At 34.0% G+C, this 16,005-nt stretch overlaps 1 pseudogene; it reads left to right on the top strand.

The window, feature by feature from the left end:
* Positions 1-7,234: 7,234 nt before the first annotated feature.
* Positions 7,235-10,818, top strand: LOC107797886 (F-box/kelch-repeat protein At3g23880-like; annotated as a pseudogene).
* The last annotated feature ends 5,187 nt before the right edge of the window (positions 10,819-16,005 follow it).

Genomic DNA, 16,005 nt, shown 5'->3' with positions numbered 1-16,005 from the left:
ATTTCTAAAATTCATCCCGGGCCCACGTGCTCGGATTTTGGAAATTTTCGGATGAAAACGTTACCCATAATCTCAAGAACTTGAATATATCATTTCTATCCAATTCCATAACCATTTTCGTGGTGAAAAATCAAAATACCAATTTCTAGGTTTTTCTTCAAAACTCCAAATTTTTACAAATTTTCATGTCTAAATCCATGTATAAACCTTGTATTTAACTCACAACTAATAGGAATCACTTACCTCATGGTTGGTGGTGTAAAGGGTGCTCAAAAATCGTCCCCAAAATCGGCTCCCATGAAGAAATAGAGTGGAAATGAGTCCAACCCCCGTCTTTAACAGAACACTGCCCAGAACCGTTCTTTTTCGCGTTCGCGAAGGCCAAATGTTCCTGCCCCAGTATTTTTCCTTCGCGTTCGCGTGACCAGTGTCGCGTTCGCGAAGGCCTATCCATGCAAGGCATCGCGTTCGCGTAGGCCAAATAGCCTTAGGCCTATCTACTCCTTTCTTCTACGCGTTTGCGATTGACCCTTCGCGTTCACGTAGTTTCCTCAGTCAATCCCTCCGCGTTCGCGAACTACACCTCGCGTTCGCGAAGGCCAAAACCCAGCGGCCTTAAAACTCCTCTTCGCATTCGCGAAGCACAAAATAGCAGCCACAATTTTCCTTCTTCGCGGACGCGAGACTCCCTTCGCGTTCGCGAAGAACAAAACCAGAACCAGCAAACCAGCAACTTTTCATCCAAATTTGATCTGAAACCACCCCAAAACACATTCGAGGCCCTCGGGACCCCGTTCAATTATACCAACCTATCCCAAAACACAACACGAACTCGCTCGAGGCCTCAAATCGCATCAAACAATATCGAAACCATGAATTGTGCATCGATTCAAGTCTAATAAACTATTGAACTTCTAACTCCCACAACTGATGCCGAAACCTATCAAATCAAGTCTGATTGACCTCAAATTTTGCACACAAGTCATAATTAACATTTCGGACATGCCCCAACTTCCGAAATCGAAATCCGACCCCGATATCAAAAAGTCAACTCCCCGGTCAAACTTCAAAACTTAAATTCTTGTTTTAGCCATTTCAAGGCTAATTTCACTATGGACTTCCAAATAAAATTTCAATCACGCTCCTAAATCCAAAATTACCATACGGAGCTGTTGGAATCATCAAAATTCTATTGCGGGGTCGTTTGCACATAATTCAACATCTGGTCACTATTTGAACTTAAATGTTTTAATTGTTTCATCAAAATTCTATATCTCGGGTTAGGGACCTCGAAATTTAATTCCGGGCATACGCCCAAGTTTCAAATCATGATACGGACCTACCGAAACTGTCAGAATACTGATCCGACTCCGTTTGCTCAAAATGTTGACCAAAGTCAAACTTGGCCTTTTAAGGCTAACTTAAGGAACCAAGTGTTCCGATTTCAACCCAAACACATCCAAATCCCGAACCAACCATCCCCTCAAGTCATAAATTATTAAAAATATATTTGGGGAGTTTTATTTAAGGGAACGAGGTTCTAAAAGTTAAAATAACTAGTTGGGTCATTACAGTTTTCCTGAAAACCAATCCATTAACGCATGCTTGCATATTTTTACGGTGCTTATATTAGTCTTGACTACACGTTTGAACTAATCATCGATTGAATTTGTGAGAATCATAAGAAAATTAGAGTGAATTGAACTAGAGTTGGATCCCAAATAGCTATCTTGCACCTATCCTGTCACGACCCTTATTTCTCCCATTGATATTTCAGTGTTGCTCAACTGTTGTCTTCTAGTGATCAATTGTTAATTATTTTAGTTCATAGTTAATTTTAGTTATTAATCATCCCAACCAACGTGTTAATCAGTTGATCATCTTGAATAGCATTAAGCTAGAAATTACTTGAACATTATTTAAATCCAATCTCTATGGAGACTATATAATCATAACTATACTATCTTTGGCTAGCGAGCATTAATTTCGTGTTATGTTTTGCGAAATCATCTCCCGACGATGTATTTTAGTCAAATCAAAGTCAATCCTTTGGTAAATGGTTAAACTATCGTAGTCGTTTCAGTTTTTGTTTAGCATAACCGTCTAAGTCCAAATCCTTATTTGTTAGCCACTAAGTCCATTGTTGGGATAACTCTAATAATTCTCATTTTGAAGGTTAGGAAAACTCATGAATTCCTAAGTTCAAAATTTAATTCCGATGTAAAAACATATGGCATATTGGATTACCAAATGATTATTCTTTCTCTACATGGAAAAATTTACTATGTCACATTTATTGAAGATCTTTGATATGAAGGTCCTATATTTATCTTATCTCAGCTATATACGCAACAACTTAATACTAACAAGAAAAGAGGAATCATTTAGATATAGATTATAGACGCCAATGAAACCATCGTACGTATAACAGAACTGGTCTAATAAAAATTTAATTGTACTAATGTTTAAGGTGTTTTCAACCTTGCTGGCGGAAACCTGATGAAATGGTTTTGTTTCTCCTAGTACCCCTTTCTAGAAAGATTAATCATAGTATTGAAAAAAGAGCATAAAAATAGAATTATAACTATAGTAGCTTTGAAATACAAATACAACGCACATGCAACCATAATAAGTTAGTTTTGAAAATGTAAAGACTTCAAAAATTTGCATCATAATAGGGGTTTTTCGAAGATTCCAAAAACTTGAAAATCTGTGTATAAACTTTGTAATTTCCTGTTCTAGTACATTAATATAAAAAGATACTACGCATTAGTTTTTATACAAGGATATTTATCTATCGGCATCTCAGTTTTTTTGTAAAACTAGTTTCGCTCGTTGCACGCGTATACCAAATTATGTAGTATATGATTTTATAAAATAATATCATATTATTATAATTAAAACTTTGCGTTAATAATATACATGAAAAAATAAAGTATGAGTTTATATAAGGATAAGTGTGGATCGTCGTATGGTAATTGTTCGTCCTCTTCAATAATATCATGACTGATTTATCTGGTTCCTCAATTACTTCGCATCAATATCTTCAAGTTCATGCATATTTTGAACAATTAAACTCCTTCATGTTCTCGCTTTTCTTATAAATCTTGACAAAAAAAGTGTTCTCGCTTTTCTTATCAATCTTGACAAAAAAAGTGATATATTAATATTTACTCTCTTGTAGCATTGGCAAGACGAATAATGTGGCTCATCTTTAACCTATAATATGAATCCTACACATAAACATTAAATTCAAGTATAATGCTAAGTATGATTTTTTCCTTCATAATATACGTGATGCACTTTAACTGGGCATGAAGTTTAAAAAAGAAAGATTTTTTTTGAAACTTGTGATTTAAATAAATTATAAATATTTGTGTGGGTATAAATTATTTAATTAAGGGTAAAATAAAAAGTTTAAAGTAATATCATTTATGTATATAAAATGTTCATCAAATAAATTGGGACAAAAGGAGTAATAGATTGTGCTTCTCTCTCAAAAGACACCAAATTCACAAAAGTTCATCAATTTTAGAATAATATATAAATATAAATATTATTTAATCCGATAATCCCAAAACAATAAATCAAGTTTCAAGTATAGATATGATTCTTCCAAAAAACAAAATTAACATCCCTCAATTTGAAATAACCATGATCTTTTTAACATAGTTAATTATGATAGCTTTTTGATTATTTTTTATTCGGCTAGGAGATAAGCATACTACTAAGGAATTTTTACATAAATAGCCGGCCATATTCGTTGTTATTCTTTTCTAACCATATATATAGTTTATTCATTGATTATACACAATTATACATCTAAAATATATAATTTATGTATATATTATACCTCCATCAGTTATTTTTAATTTAAGTAGTTAGGTGGGGCGGCTATTTGGGTTAATTCCTCTACTGAATATGTCATCCCTATATTTAGCATGAATCTCAAGATCATCACACAGTGGATTTGCAACATAAATCATCCCTCAGACAAAAGAACATATAAATACTTTTATCAACAAAGATTTATCAAAATAAGATAAATTAGAAAAATTGAATTTCTCTGTCATTTTGGGAATGAAGAGGTTGATGTTATGCTCATAGAAAAAATTGATAAGGGGAAACGTAAAGTCAAAATGACTTATATTTTTACAACAAACAATTTAATATAAAACATAAGGGGAATTGTCATTTGTAAAATAATAATAATTAACTACTCGTTCAAAATATAGTTTGTATTCTATTGTTTTCTCCTATTGCTTCAAGTTTTTGTTTTTACGAATTTTACTCTTAATACTATTATAACCAATTTCGCCGTACGCTAATGCGATTCTTATCAAAACAAATTGATGTATCCTATGAGATTTGTCAATTTGAAAATAATCTTACTTATATGATGATTGTGAAAAATAATTAAATTGATTCTTGTTAATTAGTGTCACGATCCCAAATCCACTAGTCGTGATGGCACCTAACCCAACCCCATTAGGTAAGCCAACTAGTAACTATCCAATTCCAATGATATTAACAAGACAAATAAACGATAGTAATTTACTGAATTTTATACATTTTCCAAGGATTGGTAGTACAAATCATGAGTTTCTAAGAATAGAGTATACAAAGATGGTATGAAATAAATACATCATTTGTTCGAAAGGTACATAAACAGAGTTTTATGAATCTAAGGCTACCATGAACAAGAGGCAGCAACAACCGGAACGCAGGTACATCTTCAGATCCAGCTCCCAACGAACACAACAACATCAGCAGCCAACATTTGCACGTAAGTTGCAGAAGTATAGTATGAGTACAACCGACCCCATTTACTCAATAAGTAACAAACCTAACCTTAGGTTGAAAGTAGTGACGAGCTTGTACCAAGGTTAGAGTCCAACTTCCATAACCAACAATAGTTCATAACAATATAAAACAAGTAATACCAGAAATAACTTAGAAATAAAATGCTCAACCAAATCATGATTTCTGAAAAATAGTTCTGTCTTTCAAGTATATCAGTGAAAAACTCAAATCGTTTACCGTTGTTGCCAAAAATATGGGTAAGTTTGAAAACCGTAATTTTTCCCAAAAATCCTTTCCACAATAAATAAGATGTTTCGTTTTCTTTCCAGATATACAGTGAAAAATGCATCACTATGCCCATATGCCAATATGTGTGAGAAGTCATGAATGACGTGATACAGTACAGCATGAGGAAAATACATCTCTATGCATGTATGTCATGTGTGCATATCAATGCAATGTATCTCAGGGACGAACTCATGTACTCACACTCTCAGAATACATTTGAAAGTATATATGCTTATTTAAAATATGAGGGCAAAATTGGGTATCAACAGCGTGCAACCCGATCCCATAAATATCCTTACAATCAGGCTCTCGGCCTCACTTAGTCATCAACCTCTCCAGTCTCTCGGGCTCACAATGTCATGAAACTAGCCCAAAATGATGATATGATGCATCAATAAATAACAATAGAGTCTAAGATATGATATGCAATGAAATGAATATGACTGAGTGTGAAATTTTAATTTAAACAAATAATTCACAGAAATATGATATCTTTGGGTCTCAATAATACTAGCACATAGCCTTAGCATAATTTTTAATATGATTCCCAGCTCAATTTCTTTAACACATAAAACTGCATGGAAAATGCCAAGATTATTTGACTACAAAATTTTACGGAATAATTACTACATAATTTTTATAGTGCACGCACACATGCCCGTCACCTAGCATGTGCGTCACCTCCAAAAAATTCACATAATACGTATATTCAGGGTTTATACCCTCAGCTCCAAGATTAGAAGAGTTACTTACCTCGAACAAGACGAATCCAATGTCGAGCAAGCTAAACAATGCTCCAGAAACTCCATTCTGCACGTATCAACTCCTGAACGGCTTGAATCTAGCCACAATAAATTTGATTCAGTCCACACAATTTATAGGAATTAATTCCATATCAAAATACTAATATTTTATCACAAAATCCGAAATTACACTCCAAATATCGTCCGTGGGACCCATATCTCGGAATCTGACGAAACTCACAAAATCCGATAACCCATCCAATTACAAATTTAACCATACTAATTTCACTCAATTCCGACTCCAAATCGATATTCAAAACTCAAAAATTCATATTATGAAACTTTAGGCCAAAACCCCCAATTTACTCTTTAAAATTCACAATCCAATTACCAAAAATGAAGGTATATTCATGAAATATAACCAAAACTGAGTAGAAAATACTTACCCCAATCCTTGTGATGAAAATTGCTCCAAAAATCGTCTCAATCTGATCTCCATAGCTCCCAAAATGAAGAAAGAACCAAAACCCTCGATAATATAGCTTCTGCCCAGCGATTCCGCATTTGCGGGCAATTTGTCGCATCTGCGACCACCGCTTTTGCGGTAAAATTTTGCTTCTGCGAAAACAACTGACCCAACAATCCCTCGCACGTGCGGTCTTTAAGCCGCTTCTGCGATCGCGCTTCTGCGCACTTGAATCGCATCTGCGGTTGCGCAAGTGCGTCCAAGCATCCGCACCTGCGATCCTCACGCCCAGCTCCCCTTCACGCTTCTGCGACTCCTCTGTCACTTCTGCGATCATCGCACTTGCGCAAACCAGCCGCAGGTGCGATCACACCAGAACCAACAGCTTAGCAAAAATCCAAAAATACAATGAAATGATCCGAACCTCGTCCGAAACTCACCCGAACCTCTCGGGACCCCGTCCGAACATGCCAACAAGTTCCATAACACAATACGGACCTACTCGAGGCCTCAAAACACATATAACAATATCAAAACGACGGATCACACCTCAAATCGAAATCTATGAACTTTGAACTTCAAACTTCCACAACCGATGCCGAAACATATCAAATCACGTCCGATTGACCTCAAATTTTACACACAAGTCACATTTGACAAAACGAAACTATTCCAATTCCCGAAATCTATGTTTCTAGCCAATGGAATAAAGAGAATTATTGGTTCAGAACGTTTCATGTTTCTTCCAAACTGAAATGGTTTCTTCAAATTACCAAAAGTTGCCACCGTTTCTTATGTGCTTTGTCTGGTTTTTTTTTGTAATTAAATAGGGTCTTAAGATAGGAAGGGTAAAAAAGTAATTTCATTTTTAACTCAAGGACTTCGTAACTATATACCCATCTCTTTTTTCTTTTAAGGAGTCATATCAACTCCACCTCTTTGTACACCCCTACTTTATAAGTCAAAAATTGTATCTACAAATTTGAAGAGTCAAACTTGAGTAAATGTAGAAGATTTGCAATTGAAAATTATAGAAGACCAAAAGTGAGTGTCGAAAAAAGTGAGATACATTTATCATATATTTGAAAGGCTGACCTATGAACTTTAAATGCTTGCAGCTTTATAAATAGCCGACTTTAAAATTTCAAGAGCAATCTGACGTCCAGAAAAGTCGAAAACATCAAAAGCTGTTAACTATTTCTGCAACCCCTATGGAATCTGTGGGAGATGCTGGCTCCCGTCTACACCCAAAATGGAGCAAACTGACTAACAATGGTCATCGTTCTTTCACTTCAGATTCAAGCTTTAAAATCCCTATTCTGCCTACAGAATTGATCAACGAAATCCTCTCAAGGCTACCAGTGAAATCCCTTTTAAAATTCAGGTGTGTTTCAAAATCTTGGTTTGCTTTAATCTCTAGCTAATAACAAGGACTACATCCACCATAGGCTTATGATGAGGTTAGATCCACCTGAGTACAATCTTAATGACTGTTCCCTTAGTTCTTTACTTTATCAATCTTTTACTAGGGCTTCTTACTTGGATTATCCTATGAGAAAACCCCGAAAATCTGTTGAGATTGTGGGTTCTGTTAATGGGTTGATTTGTCTTGCCATTGAGGAAAATGACTTGTTTATCTGGAATCCTTCAATTAGGAAGTTTAAGAAATTGCCTGATTCTGGTGTTGCTGGTTACTATTTCATGTTTGGTTTTGGATATGATGTGCTTCATGATGATTAAAAGGTAGTGGGTATTTGCCGCAATATGAGTTATAACAGTTTGCATAATGTTGAGGTCAAATTATATAGTCTAGATAGTGATTCTTGGAGAAGTATGGATGATTTTCAAATTGGGATGCTCTTCATTAAGTAGGGTATATTTGTGAATGGGAAGCTTCATTGGGCTAATGCTACCTCTCGCGATTTTCCTTCTTATAACGGTTGGGACATCATTTCTATTGATGTAGCTGATGGGAAATGGGCGAAGGTGGAGAAACCCTGCTATGGAGAAAGAGATTTTGATTTTAGTCCGTGCCTAGGAGTCTTGGGAGGTGATCTTTCTGTGATTTGTAATAGTCGGAAGACTCATACGGATATATGGGTTATGAAGGACTATGAGGTTAAAGAATCTTGGACAAAGATGTTTACCATCAAGTGTCCTTTTGATTCTGAGTATCTCTTTCATCCACCCTTTTGTATTTCAAATGAAGGCGAAATTTTGTTTGAGATTGGATCGGTTTTCATGATTTACAATCCAAAGGATGACGCGATCAGATATCCAAGGGTTACCAACTATTATGCTTTTTTTGTGGCAAAGATCTACATTGAAAGCCTAGTTTGGCCCTTTTAGAAGGTACAGGGGATGCAACAACAACCTAGGTTGAAAAGCTTAGATGAAGACATTCCTGTAATTGTTAACTAGTAAGAGTTCCCTATGCATGTTTCTCAAGTGCTGTTAAATTCTGTTTCTTCTATCCAATATACAGCAAGACATTGCATATTACGAACATCTATGAACCATATGTGCTTGGAGATCTTGTTAGTCTTTTTTTCCTTTTTGTTTCATGATACAACAGTTTCTTTGCAAGGACGGTTATATGGTTGAAGTGCTTGGTCTCTTCATCTTCAAGCTAAATGGTACTCCACGTTGTTTCTCTTCTTGAGTCGTACTTTAGGGGGGTGTTGTGTCTCTAGACAGAGTAAGAATAAAGAGCACCAGGAACATGGAAATCATGGCAGGAATGTGCCAATAACACCTATGTGTAGCCTTGCTAGGGTAATTGTTAGATATAGGGCCCTCCTTCAATAATGTCCTTTAGGTGAAAACTTTATAGGGGAAAGGGAGGAGACGTAGGAATTATGGAACAACCGTTAAGGTCTGACATAGTGTCTAGTTTTGGTATTTTCCTTGCTGCGAATAGCTAATTGCTTAGTTTTTTCGACACTAGTTTTGGTGTTTTCGGTGCTTCTAATAGCTAAGTGCATATTTTCTTTGGGACTATCTTCTAATTGTTTTACTTATTTGGTCAACCAAAGACGGAATCATCTTTTTTTTTAAAATATTATATATAAGATGAAGTAAATTTCATTAAATAAATACCTAGGAGGTTCTCAAAAGCATACAAAATTACAGCATAGCTGTTACAGTTACATTCTCGAAACTTCTATAAAATCCACATACTGAAATAGATTCTCTACCATGCTTCTCCTATACAAAAATTACAAATTTTGAAGGCACCTATTCTTTACAAAAGACATGTTTTTTTCTGATTTCAAAACATCTCTTCTTGCTTCAGCCGTTCTGAAAAATGTATAAAGTGGAACTCTTTCTTTATGCATGCTTGCTTTGAGTCGAGGGTCTACCGGAAACAACCTCTCTATCCGCACAAGGTAGACATTGACCCTGGGTCAAACTATCTTTTACCTGAGACTTTGTGGTTAAAAAATCTCTACGAAATCTGAAAAATTCAAAAATCTGATTTGTATATGCTATCACTGTAGCTGTGATAGCATAAGTTATGCTTATGATCGCGACAAAACACTATTGGTCCTAGGGTAGTGCAACATTGTGATTGCGAAGCCAATTTTGCGATTACGGCCCCTACAATCGCAGCTCATATCATGCGATTGTAGGAGCACGTCCTTGTTCCACTAGCCTACTCTCTGTTGCTATCACACAAGCTTGTGATCGCAGCCTGCACTAGATTATACTTTTCAAATTCAACGTTTTTCAAAATGCGTCAATACCACGGGAAACTCTACCAGAACCGGCGAAGAGAAGTCAATGTATTTTCTCCTTTCAAGCAGCTAGTCAACAAACATTCTCCTATCTGAATTTGGTAAGCCTATTTTTGTTATTGACTATTCAATTCCTTAAGACTTTTTAATCCAAGGATAATAAATTCTTATTTATTGATCAATCTAGAGACTTCATTTTTCTTTTTCTTTTTTCATTCTTTTCTTTCTTTTGGAGCATACAGTTTTTTACATCGGATTTGAGCCGCATTTCTGAAAATATTTGAATGTATGTTCAAATTGTTGTCAGTTAACAAGTCTTGTGAAATGCTTCCCCCCTATTAGCAAAATGATGAAAATAATTAGGACATATGTCATGGTTTAAAGAAAACTCGTCTTTCTATTTGTCTATTTTCTATCTCTCAGATATAACATTGACTCAAATGTTCTAAACTGAACTATATGGTTTATTCACATTGTCGTTCATTTTTCCGTGGATGTCTAATGTAACCTATAATGTCGTCAATTGCACCATATCAGTTAGTAATTTCACATTTATAAGCTACAAAATATTGTTAATACTCGTACTATCTTTTCTTATTCCTGATTGTGTTGTCATTTAAGAATTTCTTGCATAGGAAGTTGAAGGCTAAGTATTGTTTTCTTTGACCTTAATTTGTGCAGAATTACCCTGGGTTCTGTGCGTGCTTCCTGATTCCTACTAGGATGTTGAAAATAAGGTTAATGGAGGTATGGAATTCCATGTATATATTGCTCTCGTCTGCATCAGCTCTAGCCTAGTGTTTTGTAGTTTTAGACACTACATCACTTATTAATTTTTTGATTATCCTTATTATGCATTTGAAATTTATAACTTTGGAGATGCTTGATTTAATTTTGTGATTCTAGACGGAATTTGAAGAATGTTCAAGAATTTTAGTTCAGACCAAATAGCCTTGGAATGAGCTTTCACTGTTTTTGGCACTGGACTGAACCATAATGAAGCCCAGTGGGGTCGATTGGTACGCGGGATAAGGTGGGATAAAGTGTGGTACTAAATTTATACTATGTTTGGTTGACGGTATAAATTTATCCCGGGATAAATTTATACCACCGACCAAACATAGTATAAACTTTGTCCCAAACTTAATCCTGGATATCCCATCTTATCCTATGCCACCTTATCCCATCAAACCTGGTATTATTCTATCCCACCTCTTATGTGGGATAAATTAGTCGAGGGATTATAATCCTAGGACTATAATTCTAGGATAATTTAGTCTGCGTACCAAACGAAAGGGTATTCTATGTCTTCTAAGATGGATTATATTCCAAGTTACCAATACAAAGTGGAAGCAGATGCTGGCAACTACTAGGAAAGCTGTGTGACTGTGTCTTATACGCTATTGTGTCCCTTGTTCACTGGATCATGTGTGCCTGTTCTTTTACAATATGTAAGTATATCATCAGTTAACATTAGGAATGTTACCTTGTCGTGCCTGTTGCAGGCGAACCTTTTATCTGTGGGCAGACTTTACCATATGACCCCAAGTATCATGAGGTGTGGGTGAGAAATCGTCAAGAGGATATATATATATATATAGAAAATATAGGCGGAACAACCGACCTCGTAAGTACTTCTCGCACCGCTCAGTATGCGCGCTGGATCCAACGTACCAGGAGTGGGAGGGCCGCCCAATATTGAGGGGATGCAGCAGCACAACATGCCTCCTATATATTCAGTTATGGAAAATTTCGCATGATCATTAGCATATATAAAAGCCTTTCTGGGCATTTTGTATATATAAAGGATTTAGTGGTATCAGGTGTTTACCCTCAACCAATAAAGGCACGACTCAAAATCTACGTACATTTAACTTTTAAAATAGTTATTTGATTAAAGCTCTTGAAAATGAGAAGAGAAAAACAAATTGGGTTAAGCACTAGTCTCTTATCTTTATCTTTTTATATATCTTGGACCCTCTCCCCTCTCTACATCCTCTTTCTTGACAGAAAATGCAATGAATTACAGAGACAAGAGTACTTGATTAGTGACTAAATTTGCTTTAGTAGTAACTGGGATTCCAAGCACCTTTTTCCTTCACTATCTTTTAAGTACAAAATAAGTCTATTCTTGTGCCCAGTTATTCTCTCTTAGAATCTCTGAACTACTGCAAAAAGATGGTCCACATTTGCAAAAAAAGGGGTATAGTTATGCCCTCATCATAAGAAGCCATTATATTGGCTGACATATCGTATGATCTGATGCCAATATTCAAAAATAACTTAAGTAAGATATGAGACAGAAATCATAAAGAGTTATAACAAAATTGTTGATATAATTGGCAATGATGTACGAGTTAAGTTACTCTAATTAGTGCACCCCTCTTTGAATTGAAGCCACAGCACCTTATTTCCATCTTCCTCACTTAATGAATTCAAATGACCCCTATCCCCATGATTCATCTCATGTTATTATAATTTATGAATTTTCTTTTCGATAAGATAAATAATTTTATTAATTTGGAAAAACTATAATATACAAGTAAAAAGTAAAGAACCTCCACCAAAATATAGTTATCTACAAACTACACTCAATCTCTATACAAAACAAAGACCTCATAGGTGCACAAAAGAACCAAGGATAATTTTTAATTACATATTTTCCCACCTCTTTGATTCTCTTATGAACTTTACCTTTGTTAAATGTCAATGATATATGTAATCGTGAACGAGTAATATAATTTTTATATAATTAAAACTTAGATCACCAAATATCTTGTACAAAACCTATTTACCATGTCTTCAATTTGGGCCTCTTTTGTCTTATCCATCAAAACTCAAAAGTATGTGAAGTTATTCCAACGAAAGTAGATAAATGAAGGGAATTAAACCAGCCTCCATTCTAATCAATTATACTGAAGGCCTTATACTATGCAACCCAAAATCTGCTATTTCATCTATCTAGCTATTGTGATTTAACTTATACAGTCAAACATTTCTATAACAACATCCCTATTTAACAGTCATTCACTATAAAAGTCAAGTTTTCCTCCTAACCGATTTTTAAAGTTATATTTTACCTCTCTATATATAACAGTTTTTTACCTGTAACAACAACAACCATGTTTATAGCAGAACTCTTTTTGTAAAACTACCCCTCTATAACATCCATATAGAATTTTAAGGTTACTAATAATAATTCTAAAAATAGGCACACAATATTTTTCATTGCCCAAAGTTTCTATTTTGCATAAGACATAAGATTTTGAAGAATTGTATGTGATATCTTTTCCATTGACAAATGGCAAAACATATTTAGATAGAAGATTTAACTGTTAAGCTCTTAGATTGTCTTCAAATAAAAGCTATTGGATACCTTTTTGCTGAAAATTTGGATACGAATCTTCAGCAATTCAAGTGTTATTTCGCTAGTAAGAGAATTAAATCTACGAAACAAGCTAGAATTACAAAGTTTTTTCATTAATCTTGAAAGAATTTATTTTTCTAAGTAACTTTAAATATGTGCCTTAGAGTTTAAATCTTTATAATTTATTTATGAATTTATTACTAATATATTAGCTTTCTTCAATATTTAACTAGTGAAATACACATATCTTTTGAGATTTTAAATTTGAATAATTTTTATTTTTTATATGTAACATTAGCAAAGAAAAAATAATTGATATTTGGATAATTTTGATCTATAACGGCTAAAATATATTTAAACGTCAAATGCTGTTATAGGTGTATAACATCCATTCACTATAAAAACAAAAAAAATATCAGAACAAACGAGACTGTTACAGTCAACCCTCTCTGTAACAACCTTTTTGTTCTGTAAAGAAAAAAAATATCAAAACAAATGAGGTTATATATATATACTAATTAGTTGTAACATGTTACTTACCTTAGTCTTCAATTACCAACTTATGTTTGATATAGAATTATGAACGGTTGGATTTTAAATAAGGGCTGATAGCCTGATATATATAAGTAATTTGTTACATTGTCCATTATGGGCGGAAGGGGTTCTGAACCTCCTTCGTCGAAAATTATACAGTACATATAAGGTTAAATTTTTTTTGTTTTATATATATATATATATATTAGATGTTGAATTCTCTTAATTTTTTCATTTTTATTTTTTTTTATTTTTTGAATCTCATTGCTGAAAATTCTGTTTCCGTCACTACTGACAATATATATGAGTTAATTCTAGCTTATGTGTATATATATGGAATGTCTCATCTTATTATTCTTTTTTGTATTGGCTTTTGGGCTAAGAAAAGCATCAAGTGAAGTAAACTTATATTTTGATCTTCCCAAATGAAAAGCATCACAAGAACCGAACCAGCAGTTCTATTCCCTCCCAATAAATAGTACTCATGTTATTTCAATTTATATGAACCTATTTAACTGGACACAGAGTTTTAAAAAAGAGAGAAGATCTTTGAACTAGTGGTGTAAAATGAGACACATATATTTTATGTGGCCATAAAATATTGCATAAAGATAAATTGTTTCCAAATATGAAAAATGATTATTTTTTTGACACAAACTAAAAAAGAAATAGATTCATATAAATTAAAACGGAAGAAGTATTATTGTATTGCTGATTTTCACTTAGGGATCGTTTGGTAGGGCGCATAAGGAGCGGTATTTCACAAGTCACAAGCTAAGCACATCCGTGACTAATCTGATGTAACATATAGTAGCACTGGATTTCTGTATTCTGTACATATCTGATACTGAGTCTCTTCTAACTTTTACAACAGAGGGAAATAGACAACTTTTGAGGTTGCTCTCAATTCATTGACGTGCATGTCTTTGCGGTGACCAACGGAGTACCTCTTTTTTCATTTTTTGTGACATGTGATACTACTTTGGACGTTATCACATTATTATGCTCTGTCCTCATTCTCCGCTCAATTTTTTCGTCTTCTAAATTTCGAACTGTTCGGCATGTGAATGATATTGCACGAAAAAAATAGAGGTGTTTGCTATGGAGTTCGCAAACTCAAGTGTTGTGCTTTTTATACAAAAACAAAAGAGGTGTTTGTCTGATTTGTTTCTATAAAACGAAAAAAATATTTTCAAATTCAGTTTTTTTAAATATTTTTAATGAAAACTCCGTTGTTAATGGCTTGTGGTTCAATAGTATTTGATATTTGTGTAAGAGTTTAGGTTCATGCAAAATATTCGGTTCCCGTTTGGATATAAATTTTTTAAACTTTAAAAAATCTATAATTGAAAACATTATTTGTTCATGGAATTTGATCAGTTTTTGAAAAAAATAATAATTCAAGTTTCAAAAAACTGGTAGATGAAATTTTTTCTTTCACTCAATTTTTTTTTAACTTTTACTCAAGTAAAATACATGTTCAAACACAATTTCAACGTTCAAAATTTATTTTTCAACACAACTTTTTTTTTTTTAGTTTCAACCAAATTTATATCCAAATGTCAGCTTAATTTGAGTCTAAACTAAATGATTTTCTGTAAATGATGTATTGTTTAATGCTCGAAATTGAAAGTAGAGAACAGAGGGGGCAGCAGGCAACAGAAACTACTCTCCTAACTTCTTGCCTTGTAATCTTACAAATCAAATAGAATTAGAAACTATCACATTTAACATAAAGTGTAAGATCACTACTGAATATCGAGAAGAATAGTTAAGTAGCAAAAAACAGAAAAAGTACTACCCTACTAGATTAAAACCGAGAAGAATCTATTTTTATTACAGACCATACGTATTTTCCAATTGCTGAATATTTTCAGAAACGTCGTTTTCGGGGAAAAAAAAAAAAGTTAATAAGGAAAAAGGAAAGATCCCTTTGCTTTTCGGGACAACACCTACACTGAAACAGTTTTGGTTATGCAAATTTTGTTCTTGTTCGAGATTTTCCTTAAGTTAAGTCACTTTCCCAAAGTGCTTTTTCCAGTTAATGACAAAAAATGTGACATGGCC

Source organism: Nicotiana tabacum, chromosome 19 (genome assembly GCF_000715075.1).
Source record: "Nicotiana tabacum cultivar K326 chromosome 19, ASM71507v2, whole genome shotgun sequence".
NCBI classification, from domain to species: Eukaryota; Viridiplantae; Streptophyta; class Magnoliopsida; order Solanales; family Solanaceae; genus Nicotiana; species Nicotiana tabacum.
The sequence above is the reverse complement of the archived record's forward strand: the minus strand, read 5'-3'. Positions and strand labels throughout refer to the sequence as shown.